Source organism: Sphaeramia orbicularis, chromosome 7, assembly GCF_902148855.1.
Source record: "Sphaeramia orbicularis chromosome 7, fSphaOr1.1, whole genome shotgun sequence".
NCBI lineage: Eukaryota > Metazoa > Chordata > Actinopteri > Kurtiformes > Apogonidae > Sphaeramia > Sphaeramia orbicularis.
Genome location: NC_043963.1, coordinates 2,864,275 through 2,886,957, shown reverse-complemented (window position 1 = coordinate 2,886,957; position 22,683 = coordinate 2,864,275).

The following is a 22,683-nucleotide window of genomic DNA, read 5'->3' as shown; positions in this document are numbered from 1 at the left end:
GGCTTAGAGGTGAACAAACAAAAGCAAACACACTGTCGTCACCTTTTGTCTCTGATTTTACTCCATTAACAGCAGAAAAACGACGACATTTAAACCCAGAACTATAATCCACAAGCGTCAAATCACACATTTTTCCACATTTTATCTTTTGTAATGTGTTGCATCCTCTGGCCTGCCCCCCTCCCTCCCTGTTTTCCACCCCCCCTCCTCTTCTCACCACCTGTAATCCTGTTTCTGCAGCTGCTCAGGATCACAGATGGAAAAACCAGGGTTTGAGAGTCTGCGTTTAATCCTTGTGTGAAGAACTTCTAGATGTGTTTCCTTAATACTTGAGCCCCCACTGGTCTGAACTCCCCCTTAAGCCCCTCTCCATTTCCTGCACATTAACAGATCATTTAATGGGTCAGTCATATGTTTAGATTAGGAGATATCTCATGTCCCATCCACACTAGACTAAATGAATGAATGAATGAATGAATGAATGAATGAATGAATGGTTTATTTTTGGTTTGTACATTAATCACTACACACAGAACAACCACAATAAACACAAAAACCAAAAAAAGGAATAGACCAGCAGCAGAAGCTTATTTTTTATGTATTCTTTTCACCTGACACACCACTTAAACTAAATTAAATGTTCTACATTGAGGATTGACATGATAACAAAAGAATCAGTAACAACAAAAATAAAAATCTACCATCTCCTCTTAATATTCCTGAAGGATCTTGTATTTTAGGCATTTTTTAAACTTTGTCAATGAAGTGAACAACTTAAATTCATCAAGCCTATCCCATAATTTCACACCAGAACCCAAATACATCTGGACTTCACATTTGTCCTCACTTTAGTCCATTCAATAACATAAAAACTAGGGGTGTTAGAAAATATTGGTTCTGCAATATGTCGCAATATTTCATTTCATGATACTGTATTGATATTTTTAGGTCTTTATTGAAATGCAGATATAGTAAAGGTTCATCTTTGTTTTTTTGTTTTTGTTTATATTTTATTTATTATTTTTTTTAATCAATTTTTATTAAATAATGTTCGTTGCTTTGTTGGGATTGAACTAAAATACTGTTCTGATGTTAGTTGTGAACTAATAGAATCTGAACATTTGAACAGGATCTGAAACTGTAATGTCTGTAAAACATAATTTCAGTTTCAACACAGGAACATTTTGTGATAGAACATTAGATCCTGTTGTGATCAAATAAGAATGTGTTTAGTATTTGTGCAGATTTCTGGTCTAATTCAATTCTTCAAGGAAATAATAATAATAATAATAATAATAATAATAATAATAAAAAGAAACAAACAAAAAATTGCCTTTTTAACAGTATCATGATATATCGTATTGTGATCCTAGTATTGTGATTTGTATCGTATCACCAGATTCTTGCCGATACACAGCCCTAATGCAGACCTCTGAAATTATAGTTACTCTCTTAATTCAAAGACCTCTACAATGGTATTTGGAACAATATTAAAATGTTATGTTTACACAGTTATTTCCTTCCTCTGTTTTTTTTTTTTTTTTAATTCTTTCACACAACTATACAAACGCCTCCAGGTGAGTGTGGATTTAAGATGGAAAAGGTACAAAGTTAACTGTATCCACATCTGTATTCATATTCACTTAAACCAGTTGATTATTTTCCTGATTTTTCACTGGTTTTGTTCAATAAAATGTCAGATAATTGTAAAAAAAATGTCAGTTTGTCCATAATAATAATGACATTGATCTAAAGCAGATGAAAGAAACCAGAGAATATTCAGAATCTGTATCATTGGTTCTTTTCATATTCAATTGAGAATCCACAATCAGAAAGCGAAAAAATTACTCGTTATTTCCTTATTCATGTACAATTATTATTATTTTTTTTTAAAGTTGTTTTTCATTCTTTTAACTGTACGCACAAATTAAAAATGGCTCCTGGAGGATTCTGTCGGTTTCTGTAAATTGATTTGAGAGTCTGGTTTGGACCGGCCTGATATGTAAAATGTCATGAGAACTATTGTTATTATGGTGCTATATAAATAAAATTTAATTGATTGAAATAATCAAATGGACCAAATGTGGGGTTTCATGTTGACATTTCTGATATAATATTCTGATAAGTTCCTGGCTTCTACGTGTGCTGTTCTGGACAGTCGTGGGTTTGCTAGTATTCTGGGTCTGTGTTGGTAATTGGATTTTCTTTTCAGAAAAAAAATAAGAGCTAGTGGTTCATTGATTTTTGTTTTAAAATAGAAGAATTAAAATTGAATTTCAAGGTGCTTTTCTTTTTCAGTGTCAAAACAGATAAACCAAATTTAAAAAACTGATTTTCGTTTTTTCTTTCTAACAACAAAAAATAAAGTTACTACCTGACAGAAATGGAAAAACGGACAAAAAACCACCTGTTTTTATTTTTCATTTTCTGAGACCAGATGTCATTTTCAAGGAAAGAGCTCTAATGCCTCGGTCACAAAGACTCTTACGAACCTTCCAGTTCGTACGAAATCTGGAGTTCGTAAACATTCGTGGAGGGAGCATGTCTACGATGTCCAGATTTTGAACAAACCCATCATTCGAAAGAATCTTTGTGTATCTTTTTTTTATTAATATTTTTGATTTGTACATGAATAATGAAATCATGAGTCATTTTTTCATTTTCTGATTGTGGGTTCTCAAATTAATATGAAAAGAACAAATGATACACAGATTATTCAAGTATAAGTGTCTAGAATTTGAAAATGTGGACTTTTTTTCTGAACGTTCATGAAATAGTCTGTGTTTAATTCGACTAAAAACTCCAGCCTCGGCCACATTAACGCAGGTGAATATAGGCGATTAAGAACATTCTGTCCACGCAACCGTTACCGAATATGTGTTCACATGACTCATCATTACTGTTTTTTATCCCAGACCCCTGTTAGAACAAAAAACACCTGGATCCAACGTGTCCACAGACTTTTGTCCATTTGTGTCTGAGTTAATTATGACATGAGGATAATGATGTAATTACTGTATAAACCCTAATCCTGACCAGTCCAGGTTCATTTGAAACTCTCCAGTTTTTCCTAATGGGACATATCTGTGACACCTTCCCTCCAGCAGTACAGTGTGGTTCTTACCCCCCCCCCCCCCCTTCTCCTCAGACCCTCCCCCTGCTCGGGCCCCCTCCTCTTGGCAGCTCCTCCAGGCAGGCTAATTGACTCAGTCCCAGGAGGGGGGGGATCATGGCACATTTCTAATTTGGCTTCCCCTCCTCCAGATAAAAGCTACACCCCCCCCCCGCCCTCCCCTCCTCCCTCTCCATCACCCTCTCCTCCTTTTCTTCAGATAATGTTGCATATTTTGTTCGTTGTTACAGAAAAACCCAAGTGACTTCTGTGTGTTTCGTGGTTTTTCTTTGTGTTTTTTTTTTTTCCTGCACCCCCCCCCCCCCCCCAGATCCAGACGTTAGCGACACCTGACTACATGAAAGCACATACAGATCAGCCCCCCCCCCCCCCCCCCCCTGCCCCTTCCCTCTCCTCCATGGGGTACACCTTCAGAGAGCCTCCATCTCCTCCACCCACACCTGGGGGGGGGGCGCTGTGGGTGTGTCTGAGCGCACACGCACCACAACAAAGACGTTTTAGCATCGATTAGATCACGCTTCACCATCACATGTAATAACTGCCACGTCTACGGTTCTGCGAGTCGGAGAAAAAAACCAAAACCCCTAGTGTGTGTTCAGTTTGGGGTTTGGTTGGTGGACATGTCGTCTGTGTGGGTGGGGTTCTGCATAAATCACTTCTGGACACTGAGGATGAATTTACTGCAGTTAAAGTACATTTACTGCTGAGGTTTTGTATTTTCACACAGGAAATACTGTAGTTTTTACTGTAGTACATACGCTATGTGTCCAAAAGTATGTGGACATGTGAACTCAGGTGTTTGGGATCCAAAACAATAATGACTAATGTCAGAATATACTTTTATATTATGGGATAAATATCAGTGCATTGGTTAGTTTGGATTAAATTATCTTTGTTTCTAAAATGACTGAGAATGGTTTGGACTGAATTTATGTCAACATTGATTTTTTTTTTTTTTTTAATCCACAACTATGGTCTCTTTTCCATTGACCCTCAAATTGTGCAATAACTTATACTGAGCAAGAAAAGACTCCAGTTGAATACTATCAATTGTTGCAATTTTCGGAAGTAAACATTTGATTAGTCAGCAGACGAACCAACTAGACAAACTAATCACTAGTCATGCTTCCATTGACCCTCAAATTGTGCAAATATAACTTGCACATATACATTTACCAAATGGAAAAACAACATTTTCACCAATACTCTCATTTTTTGATTAAAAGTTTTTGTTGGTTTTCCAGGCGTAGTGAAATTGGTATATCACGCAAAACTTTTATTGAAGGAAAATTATTAACACTTCGTAAATTTTATTGACGTTTATTTGCTAATAAAACACATTTATGCTAAAACTCGGTATCGGTGCCAAAGCTTGTCTATGATAAGACATGTGGAAAGCTGCAAATATTTTCCTGTCTTTATAAAAACTGTTGCGAAACAATTGAAGACAAATGTTTGACTGATTGAATCTGAAAAGTCCACTCAACGACAGAGATGGGCAACATGGCCAAAATATTAGGTCAATTATTTCAATGTCATGAATTACTTACAATTTTATAAAGTCTCTTCTGGCAACATGAACTGAAGAAAAAAATACAATCAAAAATACTCTTAAATAAAACTGTGTAAGATGAGCTAAAGTTAAAGGTTAACTCACTTTATTATATGTAAATTTATTCTGTGTGTTTTATTCATCCTAATAAAAACAGCACCTAGCCCTAACATTAGCAGTTAGCATTAGCACATGGTACACAGGCATAAGCCACATGTGTTTAGATGAACACATTCACAATTAATATATTAGAAGAAGTAAACAGGTTATATTTATATATTTTTTTAACTTATATTGAGCAAGAAAAGACTTTTTTGCGATTTTTCAGAAGCAAACATTTGATTAGTCAACAGATGAACCAAGGCTAATCAGTAGTCGCTTTTCCATTGACCCTCAAATTGTGCAATAACTTATACTGAGCAAGAAAAGACTCCAGCTGAATACTATCAATTTTTGCAATTTTCTGAAGTAAACATTTGATTAGTCAGATGAACCAACTAGACAAACTAATCACTAGTCACTCTTCCGTTGACCCTCAAATTGCGTGAATATAACTAATGGAAAAACAATAATTTCACCAAAACTCTCGTTTTTCGACTAAAAGTTTTTGTGCTGGCAAGAGGTGGTTTTTCAGGCATGACACAATTGGTCTGTTATGCAAAACTGTACTGGAAAGACCTTTTTCCGCAACTAGAGTCGCATGAATAAACTAGGAAAGCACTCTGAGAGCGCAGACCTCCACCAAGGCAGGTCAGCCCCCCACCCCCCCCACCCCCCCCACCCCCGATTACCACAAAAATGTAATCATTTTTTAATGTAGTACAAGTAATATAATATATAATAATAATGAATATATCTGTAAATCAACACCATATTTATGTTCGTCCACGTTTATGGAATGACTTCTTGTGTCATCTTGTGATAATGAATAAACAAATCATTGCATTTGTGATTTAATGGAAAAAGTGCTTTTATACAGTTCCGTTTTTTGGACATTTAGTAAATATAGTTTTGTGCAGATGTCCGACGGAGAAGCCACTTATGATTTTAAATGTCCTATCTAAATTTCTAAAAATACCTGTGTTCATTTATCAAATCCTCCTGAACAGGACATCTGACAGCTGTAGACATGTGTCCACATATTTATGTCCATAGAGTTTAGAAACAACAATATTTCTCTGTAGTTTAATGGTAGATTTTCTTCCTCAGTCAGATGTGATGAAAGTAGATGGTTAGATGAGGAAGAAAATTATTATTTACAGACAGAACAGGAAAAATATTGTAGATATTTAGAGGAAAAACATTTAAAATCAGAGTCTTGTGTAAAAAAAAAAAAAGAAAAACATCAGTGATGAGAAATGAAGTCCAAACCATCTCTGAGGTGTTTTGTACTGAAGGACGATGTAGAAGTTAATTTAACCTGAAAACCTCATATTTAGTTTTTATTTCATTGGTCGATGGCTGTTGTGAAGGCGTCGTCTTCGTTTGTAATCTTTTCAATCTTCTCTGAAACTACAGGTCGGATTAATTTCTAATTTGATAGGTTTCTTCTTTTGGACAATGTCCAGTGTTTAGATTTTTGAATATTTGATGACTTTTTAAATATTCTAAATGTTCCTTTCCTTCTACTGGTCCATATGTTGATGGTTTAGAACATGTAAACGGTTCCAGATATCAGTCTAGTTCCTATTGAACACTGATAGAAATCATATATGGACTGTGATTGGATGAGTTCAGTTCTCCTCCAGTGAAAGTCCCGCCCACTTCTATAGTTAGATTGATCTGCATCCAGACCAATGTGTATTTAGCATATTTTTGTGTATTTTTGTCTGTTTTTAGATTTTTGTGGGGTATATTTTAGTGTATTTTTGTTTTGGTTTTTTTGTATATTTTAGTGTATTTTTTGATTTTTTTAAAAAATATTTTAGTGTATTTCTAGATTTTTTTTGGAATATGTGTGTATTTTTAGATTCTTTTTTGCATATTTTAGTGTATTTTTTAGATTTTTTTGGTATATTTTAGTGCATTTTAGTGTATTGGTTTTGTATTTTAGTGTGTTTTTCCATATTCTTCATATTTTAGTGCATTTTAATGTTTTTTTTATGTGTTTTAATGTAGTTTATAAATTCTTTGTACATTTTAGTGCATTTGTAGTGTATATTTTGCGTACTTCAGTGTGTTGTTTGTGTATTTTTGTGCATGTTGGGGTTTAATAACTATGAGACTCGTTTGACTGTTATTTATGTGAATTTAAAGTCTGAAATTTCACCAAAGATGGATTGAAAAACGTCTTAAAGTCCCAGGACTGGACCAGAGAACAGAACCTGACACCCGTACACATTCAACTGGTTCTGATCCACACAGAACAGACGCTGACGGACAGGGACACTGGGACTATTTTTACTAAATTAGAGTGTCTGGATCCTTCCTTCACTGCCTCAGACTTAGTTTTTGCATCAGTGCAGAACAGAAAGAGAAAGCAGTGAGTTTTAGAGTCAGAACAGGAGTATTTTCCGTTGTGGCGCAGATGGAAGGAGCAGGTCTGGACTTTCCACAGCGTCCTGTCGAGGCGTCCACGTGTCACATGTGTTTTCCACAGGACCGTCGGACCTCCAGCCTGCAGCTCAAATACCTTATCTGTCCATCTGACAGAGCCTTCCTCCTCTACATACCACACATGCTTCAGCGGAGCCTGTCCCAGAGCCCCGTCCAGCTGCGTCTACCTGAGGACGCTCGGTCCAACGTTTGACTTTAATGACGCCTCATTGTCCAGCGTCCGGTTCTGAACTCCGAGGTCAAACGGCTTTAAGCGTTTTCTCATTGAAACAGTGAAAATAGCTGCTGAGGCGTCACCAGCGTGTGAACGGTTTCAGCTGTGGTGTTTACAGATGCCATCTGGGCTCTGATTGGTTAAAGGAAGGGCTGTTGTTTTAGTCCAGTTTGTTTGTTTGTTTGTTTACACTTTAGCGGTAAAACTATTGGTTGAATTCAGACCATATTGGGTTTATAGATTAACAGTGACCCATAGGGGTGTTAGAAAATATCGGTTGTGTAATATATCGCGGTATTTCATTTCCCAATACTGTATCGATATTTTGAGGTATTTATTCAAATGCAGATATGGCAGAGGTTCATTTTTGTTTTTCTTTATTGTTTATATCTTATTTATTATTATTTCACGCTGTTTTATTAAATAATGGTTATTTCAATCATCCTAAAAGCACTTTTTACTGTCTGAGAGGCGGATGGTAGTTCCTTTGTTGGGATTGCACAAAAAAACATTATGATGTTAGTTGTGAACTAATAGAATATGAACATTTGAACAGGATCTTAAACTGTGATGTCTGTGAAACAGAATTTCAGTTTGAACACAGGAACATTTTGTGATTATAGCATTCGATCCTGTTGGGATCAAATAAAAACGTGTTTAGTATTTGTGCAGATTTGTGATATAATTCAATTCTTCAAGGAAATAATCATTTTTAAAAAAGAAAGGAACAAAAAATTGTCTTTTTAACAATATCATGATATATTGTGATATATCGTATCGTGATCCTAATATTGTGATTTGTATCGTATCACCAGATTCTTGCCGATACACAGCCCTAGTTACCCAGAATGGATGTGATTACATTTAGGGAAAAGTAGGTCAAAGTTCAAATTTTATATGATTTTTATCTGGGTTTGTTTGTTTGTTTGTTTGTTTGTTTGTTTGTTAGCAAGATAACTCAAAAAGTTATGGACAGATTTTGATGAAATTTTCAGGAAATGTTGATACTGGCACAAGGAACAAGAAATAAAATTTTGGTGGTGGTGGTGGGGTGCTTTTGTAGTTTCAAAATCTTCTCATTTACTTATAATGGGTGAAATACGTGAGGGGTGGGGCTTATTCTACCTGGCACCACTACTTTCATATTGTTTGACCTTCTAAACTGGATTATCTTTAAGCTGAGTATGACTTTCATCACCAGTTTTTCCTCAGATCTGTCAAAGCTCAGTCATATCCTCAGTATCATGAATCTGTCAGTTTGTTAGTACTCACCTGAGTCTCTTCCTTCATGGTGAACAAATTCAACAAACCATGTGTTTACAAACGGAGCCGGGAGGTCACATGGGCATTTTTGGAAATCTGTCGCAACGTGCATTGTGGGAAGTGGAGTTCCACACAGCTGCATTATGACCGCAGCCGCAACAAACACAGAAACACATATGAAAGTGGTCTGGGTCAGATTTAGGACCGCATATGAAAGTGGTCTGGGTCAGATTTAGGACCGCATATGAAAGTGGTCTGGGTCAGATTTAAAGTGGTCTGGGTCGGATTTAGGACCACAGGTGAAAGCAGTCTGGGTCAGATTAGTGCTGTTCAAACTGTCTTTAACAGATCGGATACAGGTCAAATATGGACACTAAAATCAGATTTGGGCCACATTTAGCTTCAGTGTGAACGGAGCCTTAGTCCAAGTAAACATATGAGGTTCTGTTGGACAGCTGAGATACTACACTCTGACAGTAACTGTACTTTTTATTGCGTATGTGTGCAGGTCTTGAAAGTCCTAAAAAGTCTGGAAAACGGTTTCAAACTGGTTTGTCGATATTCATGCCCTTTTGTGATTTTCATATGTTTTGAAAATGTTTCTGTCAGTAAAATATAATTATTGTGAACTTGGCATCCATTCATTTGTTGAAGTGAACTTTTCTACTACACAAAACAGGTACAATCTGAACCAAAAAGGTAGGAACGCAAGTATAAAAGCACAGAAAGTCAAGGTCTGGGAGAAAAAATAGAAGTTTGGAAAAAGTCTGCAATTTTAATTTGGATAAAGAGCAAACATCCTGGAGTAGGATTAGTAACTAAATCAAAAGTAGTTGGAAATCTTTAAAAATAACCATTTTATTATCATGGTTTAAATTGGTTCAACTCTATTAACTATGGACGGATATGAATGTGAACGGAACGAATGAAATTAGACCAAAGACCATGAAAGAGTTAAAAAGTATCAAACCTGCACATACTCTGAATGTGGATTTAGCATATTTTAGTGTATTTTTACGTATTTTTGGTGTATTTTAGTGCTTTTTTGCTGTATTTTGTTGTATTTCTTGTGTATTAAAAATATATATATATTTTAGTGCGTTTTCATGTATTTTCAAAAAAAAAAAAAATTTAGTGTAGTTTTGCAAATTCTTAGTATATTTTAGTGTATTTTGGTCTATTTTATATATTTTTTGGTGTATTGATGCTTTTTCACTGTATTTTGGTGTATTTTTTCATATTTTTTTGGGTATATTTTAGTGCATTTTAGTGTATTTTTAAAAATTAATTTTAGTGTATTTTTACATATTCTTTGTACATTTTAGTGTATTTTTTACATATTTTTTTGTGTATTTTAGTGCTTTTTCACTGTATTTTAGTGTATTTTTGCATATTTTTTTTGCATATTTTCATGCATTTTAGTGTGTTTGTTTTGTATTTTTACATATTTGTGTATTTTAGTGAATTTTATGGTAATTGTAGTGTATTTTAGTGTATATTTTGCGTTCTTTAGTGTATTGTTTGTGTATTTTTGTGCATGTTGGTGTTTAATAACTATGAGGCTCTTTTAACTGTTATTTATGTGAATGTACGGTCTGAAATTTCACCAAAGATGTCTTTAAAAACCTCTTAAAAAGTCCTAAATGTGACTTGAAACCTGCAGATTCCTTCAGTACATGTCGTCTATGTTGGCTAACCGACCACACTAGTAACCAGTGCATTTCATCGGGTCGGTATCTTTTACTTCCGATAAAAACCCGGTGCTTTAATGGAAGGACTGAACATCCAAACTGACATTCAGATGCATCAAGAAGTGTCCGTTTTTAGTCTTTTCTTTCCTCCCTGCGTTCTGCGTGGCTGTTCAAACCTGCAGATGTCATTAAATATTTCAAACACACATTAAAATGATAGAAATTCAGAGCTGTTTTTATTGGCAGGCTCCATCAGTTAGCGTCCTGAAACGTGGAGCTGCAGGCCTGTCTTTAATGTGACCACCGTTCTGGACCGGGGAGAGGTTTGGCGGCCGTTTCATGTGTGGGAGGGGTCTGTGGGGTGGGGGGTGGGCTTCAAACAGCAAAGTCTTTTATGCTGTAAACTCCATATGTGACTATAGCTGAATCCCTCATTAGCATGTCCCCTGGTTTTAATGACCACATAATGCATGTATATGTGTTTTCATGCATGAGACGGAACGTTTGACTGATTACTTCCATGTTATATGTGACTGCTGACGAAAAAAAAAAGTAGAAATAGGAGACGCAGAAAGGACGTGAGGATGAAAAATGAGGGGAGTTTTGAATAAATATACGATTAAGGCTGTGAAATTACTAAGATTACTGCTTTAAAACGCCTTTCTCCTCTTTTTGTTCTGTTTTTGACCTCAGTTCTTTTAGTTCTTCACCTTGAATTTCCAAAAAACATTCATTAAATCTAAGAGCAGTTACATTCCGAGTCCTAAATCCCAAATGTTTGTGTCTTTTATATGCATCTGTTTTTCTAGTTAATCTTTTGCGATACAATTTAACCCTTAAAGACCCAAACATCCACCTTTAACCTAAACCATCTACTGATCTAAACTGTTTTGGGACAATGTCTACAAAGTTTATTCACAGTTTTGAAACATTTTAGATGGATTTTTGAGATATTATTTATATATATATATGGTTAAAATTTATTTTTTAACAGTTATATTGTATTTTTTAATCCTTTTTTTGTGTATTGTTCATTTCGGGGGAGGTATTCATACAAGCCTTTTTTTTTTGGGCTTCTAACCTCTCCTGCACAATTTTGTTACTTGTTTGAATGTTGTTGTTTTTCCCATTGCTGTTTTTATTATGTGCAAATAAATAAATGATTAGCAAGAAAGGATTAGACATTTTAAAATGTTCCTTTCCTTCTAATGGTCCATATTTTAGTGGTTTATACCGTGTAAATGTTACAGACTAGGGCGCTGCTAGCAATTGTGGGCCCCATGAAAGTTAAGTGCTGTGGGCTGAATTGGGGGGGGGGGGGCTGGGGGCTGGGGGCTGGATGTACGTGGGGTAGGGGCAGCAGTTATATAACTAACGCTGGTGTGAAACTTAACATGGTTTCAACGTTCTATTCCTCTCTTATTCAGCGGATCTTACATGAAATTTTCACAACTTCTAACCTGTACCCATTGGACCCCCTCCACTGCTCTGTGGGCCCCCCACAAACGCTGGGCCCCATGAATTTGTCACATATACCCCCCCGTTACAGCGCCCCAGGTTACAGATATTGATAGAGTTTCTATTGACAGAAACCCACTGTAGAACACATGTAGGAATACCAAACCCTCTGTCATTTACAGAAACTGAAACTGTCAAACTCGAATGGTCGTGGAATGTGCAGATTCGTGTCGGTGTTGTGTTGTTCCTGTGTGTGTGTGTGTGTGTGTGTGTTTTTGTGTGTGTGTGTCCAGTGACAGTAATGGTGATGGATGTAAGCGGAGACATAATAAGTGGGCAGCGTCGTAGCTTCAGTTTAGTCTGTGGTGGAAGTAGAGGAGCAGGCTGGGACACGCCCTACACCTACATACCTGGACACACCTCCACCAGAAACACTTCAGCTCCAAACCAAAGCCCATATGTGTGGACAAATACACCTGGAAGACACTTATGTGATGAGGGTTTAAGGGGACACGTTCTACCTTTAACATAAGCTCATGATGTCAGATGTTCACCTTAAAAATACAGATGGTTTGAAGTAATAGCCTGTACCTCCTGATCACTAAATGCCACCTCCTCCTTAATTGGAAATCTACAATAGCCCCTCCAGTACACAATGAATTAATGAGGTAATGTCTTTTTTTTAAAAGTAGAGAAAATTAGATATTCAAAATGAGGAAACTTGAACAAATTCTACAATAAATGGCAACCGTTTATGGATTTTTTTTTTGAGACAATGTAATTCCCTTCCCCCTCCCCTTTTTTTTTTTTTTTTTCTTTTTTTTCTCTTTTCTTTATTACTTATTTATTTATTTTCTTATGTTTATGTCACCAGTTTAATTATTTTATTCAGATTATGTCTTAATATTCTTTTCATTGTATTGTTTTTCTGGTTTCATTGTTATTTGTTCCCAAAAAATATGCAAATCTGAAAGTAATTGTGTTTACAAACCTGGTTAATGTTGACATCAGTGTGCCATGGTGTTGGCATGGACCTTTTTTTTTCTTGTATGCACATCAATAAAAATATGAAACAAACAAAAACATACAGACGGTTTGAAATGATACAATAACATCTGACTGTATTGAACTCAACATGAGGAATGTTCAGTGTTAACACTGTCCACACAACCATAGATGGATCATTTTTCAGTCTAATAACCTTTTTGTGCTCATATTGTTTGTTTATTGGTTTTATTTGTGTTTCAACGCACTAACTCAAACGCAGCAGAACATATATAGTTCTTTCTGATGTAGAATAAGCTTTGTTTTGCTTCATTCCAACTTCCTTTGAACATATTTAATGTATGATTTCATGTATGACTAAGATCACACGAAGGAATTTAATTTCATTTACTCTTTCTATTTTTACTTTGTCAGTGCTTCCCTTTTCTTCCACATTTCTCTTCTAATTTCCAAATAACATACATTTAATTTAGTTCCAGTATAAAGACAATTTATTTATATCAAACCACTTTTTTTTTTACTTAATTTTTTTCCTTTGTGACCACCTCCAAAAGCTGCTGCAAGTCCTCATCAGAACCAAAAATATTTGTGTCATCTGCAAATAACACATATTTTAACACATTTGATACTGTGCAAATGTTTTTTATATACATAAGAAACAATTTAGGACCTAAAACTGACCCTTGAGGTACCCCACATGTTATATTCATCAGTCTAGGTTTATACTCATTCATATATCATTTATATATCGTTGTCTGTTGAAAAGAAATCGTACTTCTCCATTTTTCTAATCCGTTTATTGTGATTGTGTCAGATTCTTTCTTAGGTCTAAAAGTAGACCAAGTACAGACTTCTTAGTAACATGATATTCAGTTATTTCTTCTACCAAGTCCATCAGAACCAAGACTGTCCATCTACTATTCCTAAATCCATACTGTCTGTCTGTCTCAATAAACGGTCTAATGTTTCTATGAATTTTGTTCAAGTTTAACCCTTAAAGACCCAAATATACACCAGTGACCAAACACATCTACTTATCTAAACTGTTTAAAACCTGTTGATCCACTAATCCTATCAATCCATGTCAGTATTGGTGTAAAATACAGTTCTTCATCTTTGCATGGTCATGAGATATGACCGTATTTGGGCGTTCAGAGGCTCCATAGTTACCGTGGAAACACCATCATCTTCTACAACATTGATTCAGCAGTAAAACCCATGGAGTTGGATCAGTGACAGTGGATGGACACACTGGGGTTATATATAAATAATGAAAAAAATAAACAAAAATGAATTTAAAAAAAAATTACAAAATAATAAATGTAAAAAAAGTGATATTTACTAAAATAAAGAAAATAACACAATAAGCAACAAAATGAACAAAAACCAAGTGATCAATAAAATGAACAAAAATTCATAATAAATCAACAAAATGATAAGAACATAAACGAAATTAGCTACAAACTGAACAAAATTGATTATTTTTTTTCCTTTTAATTAATAAAAATGAATAAAAAAACTTGAAACACTGATTCACCAGTAAAACCCATGGAGTTGGATCAATGATGAACACTTGTTTTTACATTCAGTTAGCAATATCTTTGCAGAAAAAATAACTTTTTCTTCATTTTTCTGTGTTTTGATGTAAAAACCTTTGGATTTACTCTGAGTTTTCATGAACATCTGCATGATTTGTGAATTAAATACAGGAAAATACATGATTTACACCAAAAAATGCTGAATACAGAAGATATTATTTTAAAAAATGTATGATAAATCAGTTGAGAAAGGTAAAGAAAGGTAAAGAAAACTGCCTCAAAAGTAGCACTGGGTTTTTATGGGTTAAAGACAATTTATTTATATCAAGCCACTTTTTAACTTTATTTCCTTTATGATCACCTCCAAAAGCTGCTGCAATTTTCCACCAGAACAAAAAAAATCATATGCAAATAACAAAAACTTTTACCCATTTGTTACAAGTATATAAATATACAGAGAAAACCCTGCAGCAAATCCAGGAGGCGGAGGTCTGATCTGGGCGTTGGAGGGTTAACTTAGCGTTACATCACCGTGAGAACAGATTAACACAGCGTCCTCACACTGTGTCGTCAGTATTTATTTTCCGCAGAGCCGGGATAGAGCTGACACACCGACACACTGGTTCGACTTCCTGAGCAGAAAAAAACCTGTCAAGCACAATTATTAGCAAAGTAAGCGAGCCCTTCTGTAAACCGCTGAACCATGGAGCGTCGAAGCTAAACCACTTCCATCCCACGCCGTGTGTTATGATCGCTGCATGTGCTTTATGGGAGGTCCTGTCAGACTCTGGAGCTTCACAGTCGATCAGAACCCAGGTTCAAGCTCGTACGCCTCGGAAAAAAAGTCCAACCGCAGCTTTTACAAAAACAGCAGGACCCGCACCAGGGTTCCAGACCACGTTAAAATATGATAGACTATGTGGTGAAGATTAAAAAAAAAAATACACAAACCATCACACTGTCAAAGTAAATTCAAACATACACCCCTGGGTTTATCTGATGCCCTGATGACATTAAATGCATCATGTATGATCCTGTTTCCACATTCATGTACATATTTAATACATTCCTGAAAACTGTAACATGTCAGAATTTCAGATTAATCAGGAATGTTAAATCGGGAAAACTCCCAGTAGTGTCATGTCCGGTGTTGGAACCCGTTAAATAAACCCTTCGCTGAATTAACAGTCAAAGCAGCAAAGTTTTTAATGGAGTCACTTGGAATAATGTAGAAATACTGAGTTAGTGTCACAGTTCGTACGGTGGAATTGTCCATAAAACTGGCGTTTTGGAGTGACGAGAACTAGAATAGGAGCTCTTTGCGGATGCTCTGCTGTCTCTAAATTTGAGAACTATGTGTATTTGACTGGGCGGCATGAGGCTGATTTTATTTATTTTAATCACAGCACTGAAATGACACAGAATTCACTCAGAATCTTCCCTTATTGTTGTGCAAAGATCAATGCATTTTTTTGGCTTTAGAAATATACCCAGGGTGCGATTTGTTGCGGGGGTGGGGATCAACCCCTCCCTTTTGGTTTGTACATCCCTACTTCTGCACAATGAATTTCATCCTTGGGGGGGGGGGGGGGGGACACCAACCAATGTAAATATCAGCTGGTTGTGACAGTTTTCTTCCACCTGTATCCTATATTGCTGACACTAACGTTCACCTGAACCCAACTGTCAGCGGTCTCAGAATTTGCGTATGTCCCCATGCACTGGGGCACCCAAAAAGGGGGGGGGGGGACCGTGACAAATTCATGGGGCCCAGCATTTATGTGTCCAGTGGATACAGGTTGGAAGTTGTGAAATTTTCGTGCAAGATCCGCTGAATAATAGAGGAATAGAACCAGGAGTTGGACAATGAAAGTATATAAAGTTTAATTTTTGTTGTTTCACACCAGCGTTGGTTATGTCAGTTATGGACCGCATCCTCATGAATATAACTGCACCCCCCCCCCCCCAATACTCTGAAAAACAAACAAACAAACAAACAAAAAACCATTCCCCCTTCTGTGTTTTTTGACAAATTGCACTCTGAATAAACCCACTCTGACTCCAACCAGATGCACCACAACTTGAAGATCGGTTCAAAGTAATCTATGAAATCTATGTAATGGAGGAACTGTCCTTTTAGTTAAAAGTAAAACAAGATGCATTTATGGAAATGTGGTCAAAATGGACTGAATATATTCACCCCATTGAGGCCAGATTTAATTTAACTGGAATTGACAAGTTCTAATTGAACTGGCTGAACGAAGTGGAGCTGAAACTTGTGTGGTTTTTGGAATAAGAATTATGAAAATAAGGGAAAAATGTGATATGTTTTTGTTCTAAGGCATGTTTAACAAAGTATAACAAAAAATGGGGAAAGATTTACTTTAAGAGCAGTTGTCTTTGTTATGTTTAGTTTTTTTTTAAACAGAACTTCGATGGAACGTTTAGCAGAATTCTAACATGCTTTGAACTGTAAATGAATGCTGCATTTTGAAAGATCTGTGAGGTTTTTTTTTAATGTTTTTATGCTTTTATGTTTTTATGTGATCAATAAAAAACACACTGTCTTTTAATTCTTCTTTCTTTTTAATCTAATTTAGTCTTAGCTATTTATACTCTGCATTTATTTAGTTATTGATTGTTAATGTGGTATGACTGTTTTTGTGACAGCATTTTGTACTTTGAATTTCCCCTTTGGGATTAATAAAGTCTATCTCTCTATCTCTATCTCTCTATCTCTCTATCGTTCTGTTGTTCTATCGTTCTATCTGTCGTTCTATTGGTGGGTGGGTGGGTTGGTTGGTCTAAAAATGGGCAAACGGACTCAGTCAGAAAATATTTTCTAACCTTTTTAGTCAAAATAAGAAAAAAAAGTCCAGTTGGACCATTTCAGGGTCAGGGGTTAAAAGGTTAAATATCACAATAGTTCGTAATATTGATATTTTTGTCACACTCCTACCTTTTACCTTTAATATTGCAGGACTTTCCATTTCCACTGTCCACCGTCCATCTCCCAACAGCAGAAACACTAATATTTCCACTCTGGTTGGGTTCCGTGTGCGTGAGCTGCTTTTGTTCGGGGCTGATTGAAGGTGAGTGCGACCCTGTGTTCACTTTCTGGCCCCGTTCCTCTTCTGTTCCTCCTGACATGAAAAAATCATTAGATGTAGTGGTAATTCAGCCCAGCCGTCTTTCCACATTAGCTAATGTGCATCAGAGACGTCAGGAGAGTGTGTGTCGGTGTGTTCATGTATACAGTATCTGCTGTGGAAGTCCCACTGTGGGCCCGTGTGCGTCAGCATTAGGCCTGTGTGCGGTTCTGGAACACTTGGACTGGTTTGTGGGGACTGGGCCTGTGGGAATCACTGCGTTTCCACACAACGTCAAACAATGAATTGGATTATTAAGGGTTGTTTTAAGGTTAAGTTTGCAGGAGATTAATGTTCATCTATGTGGTGTCTCCTGAAATAAATGAAAACATGAGCGAGTGTTTTCTCCTCGGGCTGATGGTATGACGAGGGGTTTGTGTTCAGCTGTCGACAGACGCTAAATAATAAAAGCACAGTGAAGAGAACAAGTGAGAGGTACACGAAGAGGAGGAGGAAGATGGAACAACGAGGAAAAGAAAAGTGGTGTTTGTGTTTTCAACCGCTCAGAAACGACCTTCAGCTGTAGTTTATAGAAAGTCACAGACCAAGTATCACATGTAGAGGTGTGAGAAAATATCAGTTCTGCAATATATCACGATATTTCATTTCACAATACTGTATCGATATTAAAAGTACTGTATTGATATTTTTAGATATTTATTCAAGTGCAGATATGGCAGATGTTCATTTTCGTTTTTTGTTTTTCTTTTATTTAGTATTATATAATACTGTTTTATTAAATAATGGTTATTTGAAGCATCCTAAAGCATCTCTGCTGAAATCTGGCTCCATTGTGTCAGTGCTGCAAGGTCAGAAATGCCCATTTCTTCTGAACTGGTCTCTTCAGATCCATTTATTTTATTGAATTTCTCTGTTGGATTTCTTTAGTTCCTCTCCATGAATGTCATTGTCTGTTCTGTATCCGATGGTTCAATAAACCAGTCATTAGGGAATATGACATGATTTTTCATGAAGTATATAAACAATATTTAGCTTTTATTCTTATAGACCCTATCGAAAGAGAAACTCAGGTTGTCAGGAAAATTGCTGCTTTACAATTAATCGTTAATCGATCGATAAGGTCAACCAACTAATGATTAATAGATTAATCGATAATTTGCATCCCTAGTGTGTAGTATTTGTACATATTTCTGGTGGAATTCAATTCTTCCAGGAAATAATCATAAAAAAAGAAACAAACAAAAAAATTGCCTTTTTAACAGTATCATGATATATTGTGATATATTATATCGTGATCCTAGTATTGTGATTTGTATCATATCTCCAGGTTCTTGCCAATACTCAGCCCTAATCACATGTCTTCTACATATACAGACATTCATAACTAGAGCTGCAACCGATTAATCGATTAGGTGCTTGAAGGGAATGCAAAAATTCACGATTCAATTAAAATTCAAATTGATCGAAGGGAAATATTCTGTTGCAGTTTTCCTGAACTAAAGCTTCTTTGTGTGTCACAATAAGCGTCCGTGTGAAACACAACAGTGGAACCAATGTTTAACAGCAGAGAAATGAAGGAAACAAAGCTCTGATTCAGGAGAATTGTGGTTGAATGATTTTTTTTTGGATCACTTTGAGTTGATTAATCGGTTGCAGCTCTATTCATAACGTCCTGTTGGTTCAAATGTCATTATCGATTGTCGATCAGAATAACTGGTTCCATGTGTAAAAGTATTCAGGTGAAATGAGAACACGGACACACAACAGTTTCATTTAGGTTTTCTAATTCAATGTCCACACTGATGGATATTTGTCTAAGCAGATACTTTTGTCTTCCATTGTGTAAAGTATCTATAAATTCTCAAACACAAAGTTGCCTGTGGACTGATAAAATGTTGTCTTTAGACCGTAGATGATACAGAGTTCAGTCATGAAGCAATGACAAAGTGTTGGTTGTCAAAGTGTATTTAGTATTTTTTATACATTTCATGGTCCATATCCTGATGTTTTGGTGCTGATTTAGATTTGTTTTCTGCAGGTCATGTATGTATATGACCTACACAGTAACAACAGACACCAGTAAACTGGAGTGCGATGCTATAATTTTCCCATCACTTTGTTTTCATGACATAATGCACTGTTTACATGTGGACAAGAGGCTAAAACATCTGTTTGATTAAATATCTGCATTAAAGTGGGCGGGGCTTTGGTCCCTGTGTGGTTTGACAGACATTACAGCTCGTTCAGACGTCATTAGATGAACAGACTGTTGGGTTTGGACAGTTTCTGTGGCGCCTTTCTGTCCAGTGACCAAAGGGTCGGCAGTTCGAATCCTGGCTCTGACTGTCCACGTGTCGAAGTGTCCTTGAGCAAGACACTGAACCCTAAATGTGTCCCAGTAGGACCTGGGAGTGTCTGCATGGCACTAGTGTGTGTGTGTGTGTGTGTGTGTGTGTGTGTGTGTGTGTGTGTGTGAGAACAGGTGAATGTGAGGGTTTGGAAAGAGCTGTGGGTAAGTGAAGGTGTAGAGAATATGCTGTATAAGCGTAGTTTTACAGACTGATATGAATGATAGAGACATAGCTAAACTTCAACCCCCCCCCCCCCCACACACACACACACTGTTACACTCATTCTCATTCTGTATTATAAAAGGGAAGTGGACTCTGTGTGTGTGTGTGTGCGTGTGTGTGTGTGTCTCCGTACACAGCTGAGTGCTGCAGTTTGTCATACTTATGTATTTTTGGTCAAGGAACAGACTAGTGAAAATGACTTTTGGTAGGACCAATATTTTGGGAGATATTAATCATTTTGGAAGACAGTAGCCTTGCCCAGAATCGTAGAATCATAACTGAAGTGGGTTACCTAGCAACAGATAAACAATAGGGCCACATTGCCATGGTGTCAAATGTCCTGTGCAGAAACAGACGTGTCAGCTGAGAGGTTATTCAACTGAAAATGACAGAGGGATTTAACAAGAAAGGAAAGAAAGGAAAGGACTGAACTGGATCAGAGGTCAGTGTATTATCTACCACATCTAGAACCTACAGTTCCCCACAGGTCAGTGCTCTAGTTGTACGTAAATCTGATTAGGGGTGTTAGAAAATATCGGTTCTGCAATACATTGCGATATTTCATTTCACAATACTGAATCGATATTAAGAAGTACTGTATCGATATTTTTAGGTATTTATTCAAATGCCAATATGGCGGAGGTTCATTTTTGTTTTTTAGTTTTCTTTATTATTAATATTTTCTTTATTATTATTTAACACTGTTTATTAAATAATGGTTATTTGAAGCATCCTAGAAGCACTTTTTTCTGTCTGAGAGGCAGATGTTGTTGTGACCGCACAAAAATAATGTTATGTTACTTCTGAACTAATAGAATATGAACATTTGAACAGGATCTTAAACTGTCATGTCTGTGAAACATAATTTGTTTGAACACAGGAACATTTTGTGATATAGCATTAGATCCTGTCGTGATCAGATAAAAATGTGTTTAGTATTTGTACATATTTCTGGTGTAATTCAATTCTTCCAGGAAATAATCATTTTACAAAAAGAAACCAAAAAAAATTGCCTTTTTAAGAGTATTATGATATATCATCATATATCATGTCGTGATCGTAGTATTGAGATTTGTATCATATCGCCAGTTTCTTGCCGATACACAGCCCTAAATCTGATACTAGTTCATTGGACTCTGGGGTTGGACTGACATGATAGAGGCTTGAACCACTACGTTGTGTTTTTATACAGTGACAAATTATTGAATTGAATTGAATGGTATTCAACTGGAAATTCAAAAATAAAAGATTGTTGTTACTTTGACTAAATGATGTTCAGTTCAGTAGTCAATAAAACAGTGAGTTTTAATGTTTAAAAGGATCCCCGTTAGCTGCCACCAAGGTGACCAGCTACTGTTCCTGTGGTCCACACAGAAGGACAACGCAAAACACACAACAGAACAGAACATGATGTCCATGGTAGGTTACAGTGTCAGACCCAGATGTTCTGTCAGTGCTGAGGTTTTTGCAGAAGGTCATTGATACTTAACTGGTTAATGGGTTATTTTTTCCTTTTCTTAACCCTGTTGGATTCTTACACTGACTATGATCCCAAAATGAACATATGATGTTATTCTCTGAATGAAAAGTGAATTTTCCTGGGACATAAACCTCTCATATCCAGGTCTATATCTGTAGGTCTGTGGTGGTCAGAGGTCTGGTCCCCTCTACCGTCCTTCTGGAATAGTCATAACCGTCCTCCAGGCTGTTTTACTGGTTCTTGGGCGGTGCTGAGGACAGCTGTAAATTAGTGCCAGGGGAGAAGTTGTTTTAATGGAACATCTGCATGTGATGAAGCGCCTTACGGTATTAAAATGTCATTTTCAAGGTGTGGTCACAGCTCAGTGGTTTTGTTCTTTCATGTAGGAAGGACTTTATCAGCGGTAACAGAGGACAGGAGGACAGAAGGACGATGGCGGTCCTGACGGTGCTCGTTATTCCATCAGAGTAGATCCTCACAGTCAAATATAATAAATACAACAAATGTAGTTTATTCAGAGGAGCAGAGTCAGAACATTTGTCACATTTAGTCGGATTCATTTTATTGGACCTGAGTGTTGCATTGAATGAATGACAATAAATGAACCTTCAACCTTCTGAAGTGGTTCCACCCTCAGACTTTCCTTCTTTTACTTTTGCCTTCATTGCTGATGGATCTTAATCCATGTATCATTCATTCTTTTCATGTTCAATTGAGAATCCACAGTCGGAAAATGAAAAAATGACTCGTAATTTCATTATTCATGTACAAATCAAAAATCAAAATACGAGTTGTTTGTCATTCTTTCGGTTGTACGTACAAATTAAAAATTGAAAATAATCAAATGGACCAATTGTGAGGTTTCATGTTGACATTTTTAATGTCTGATTTGGTTTGACCCAGACGTTCCTGACTTCTTGGTGATAGAACATTAGATCTGTTGTGATCAAATAAAAATGTGTTTAGTATTTGTGCAGATTTCTGGTGTAATTCAATTCTTCCAGGAAATAATCATTAAAAAAACAAGAAACAAACAAAAAATTGCCTTTTTAACAGTATTGTGATATATCATATCGTGATCCTAGTATTGCGATTGGTATCGTATTGCCA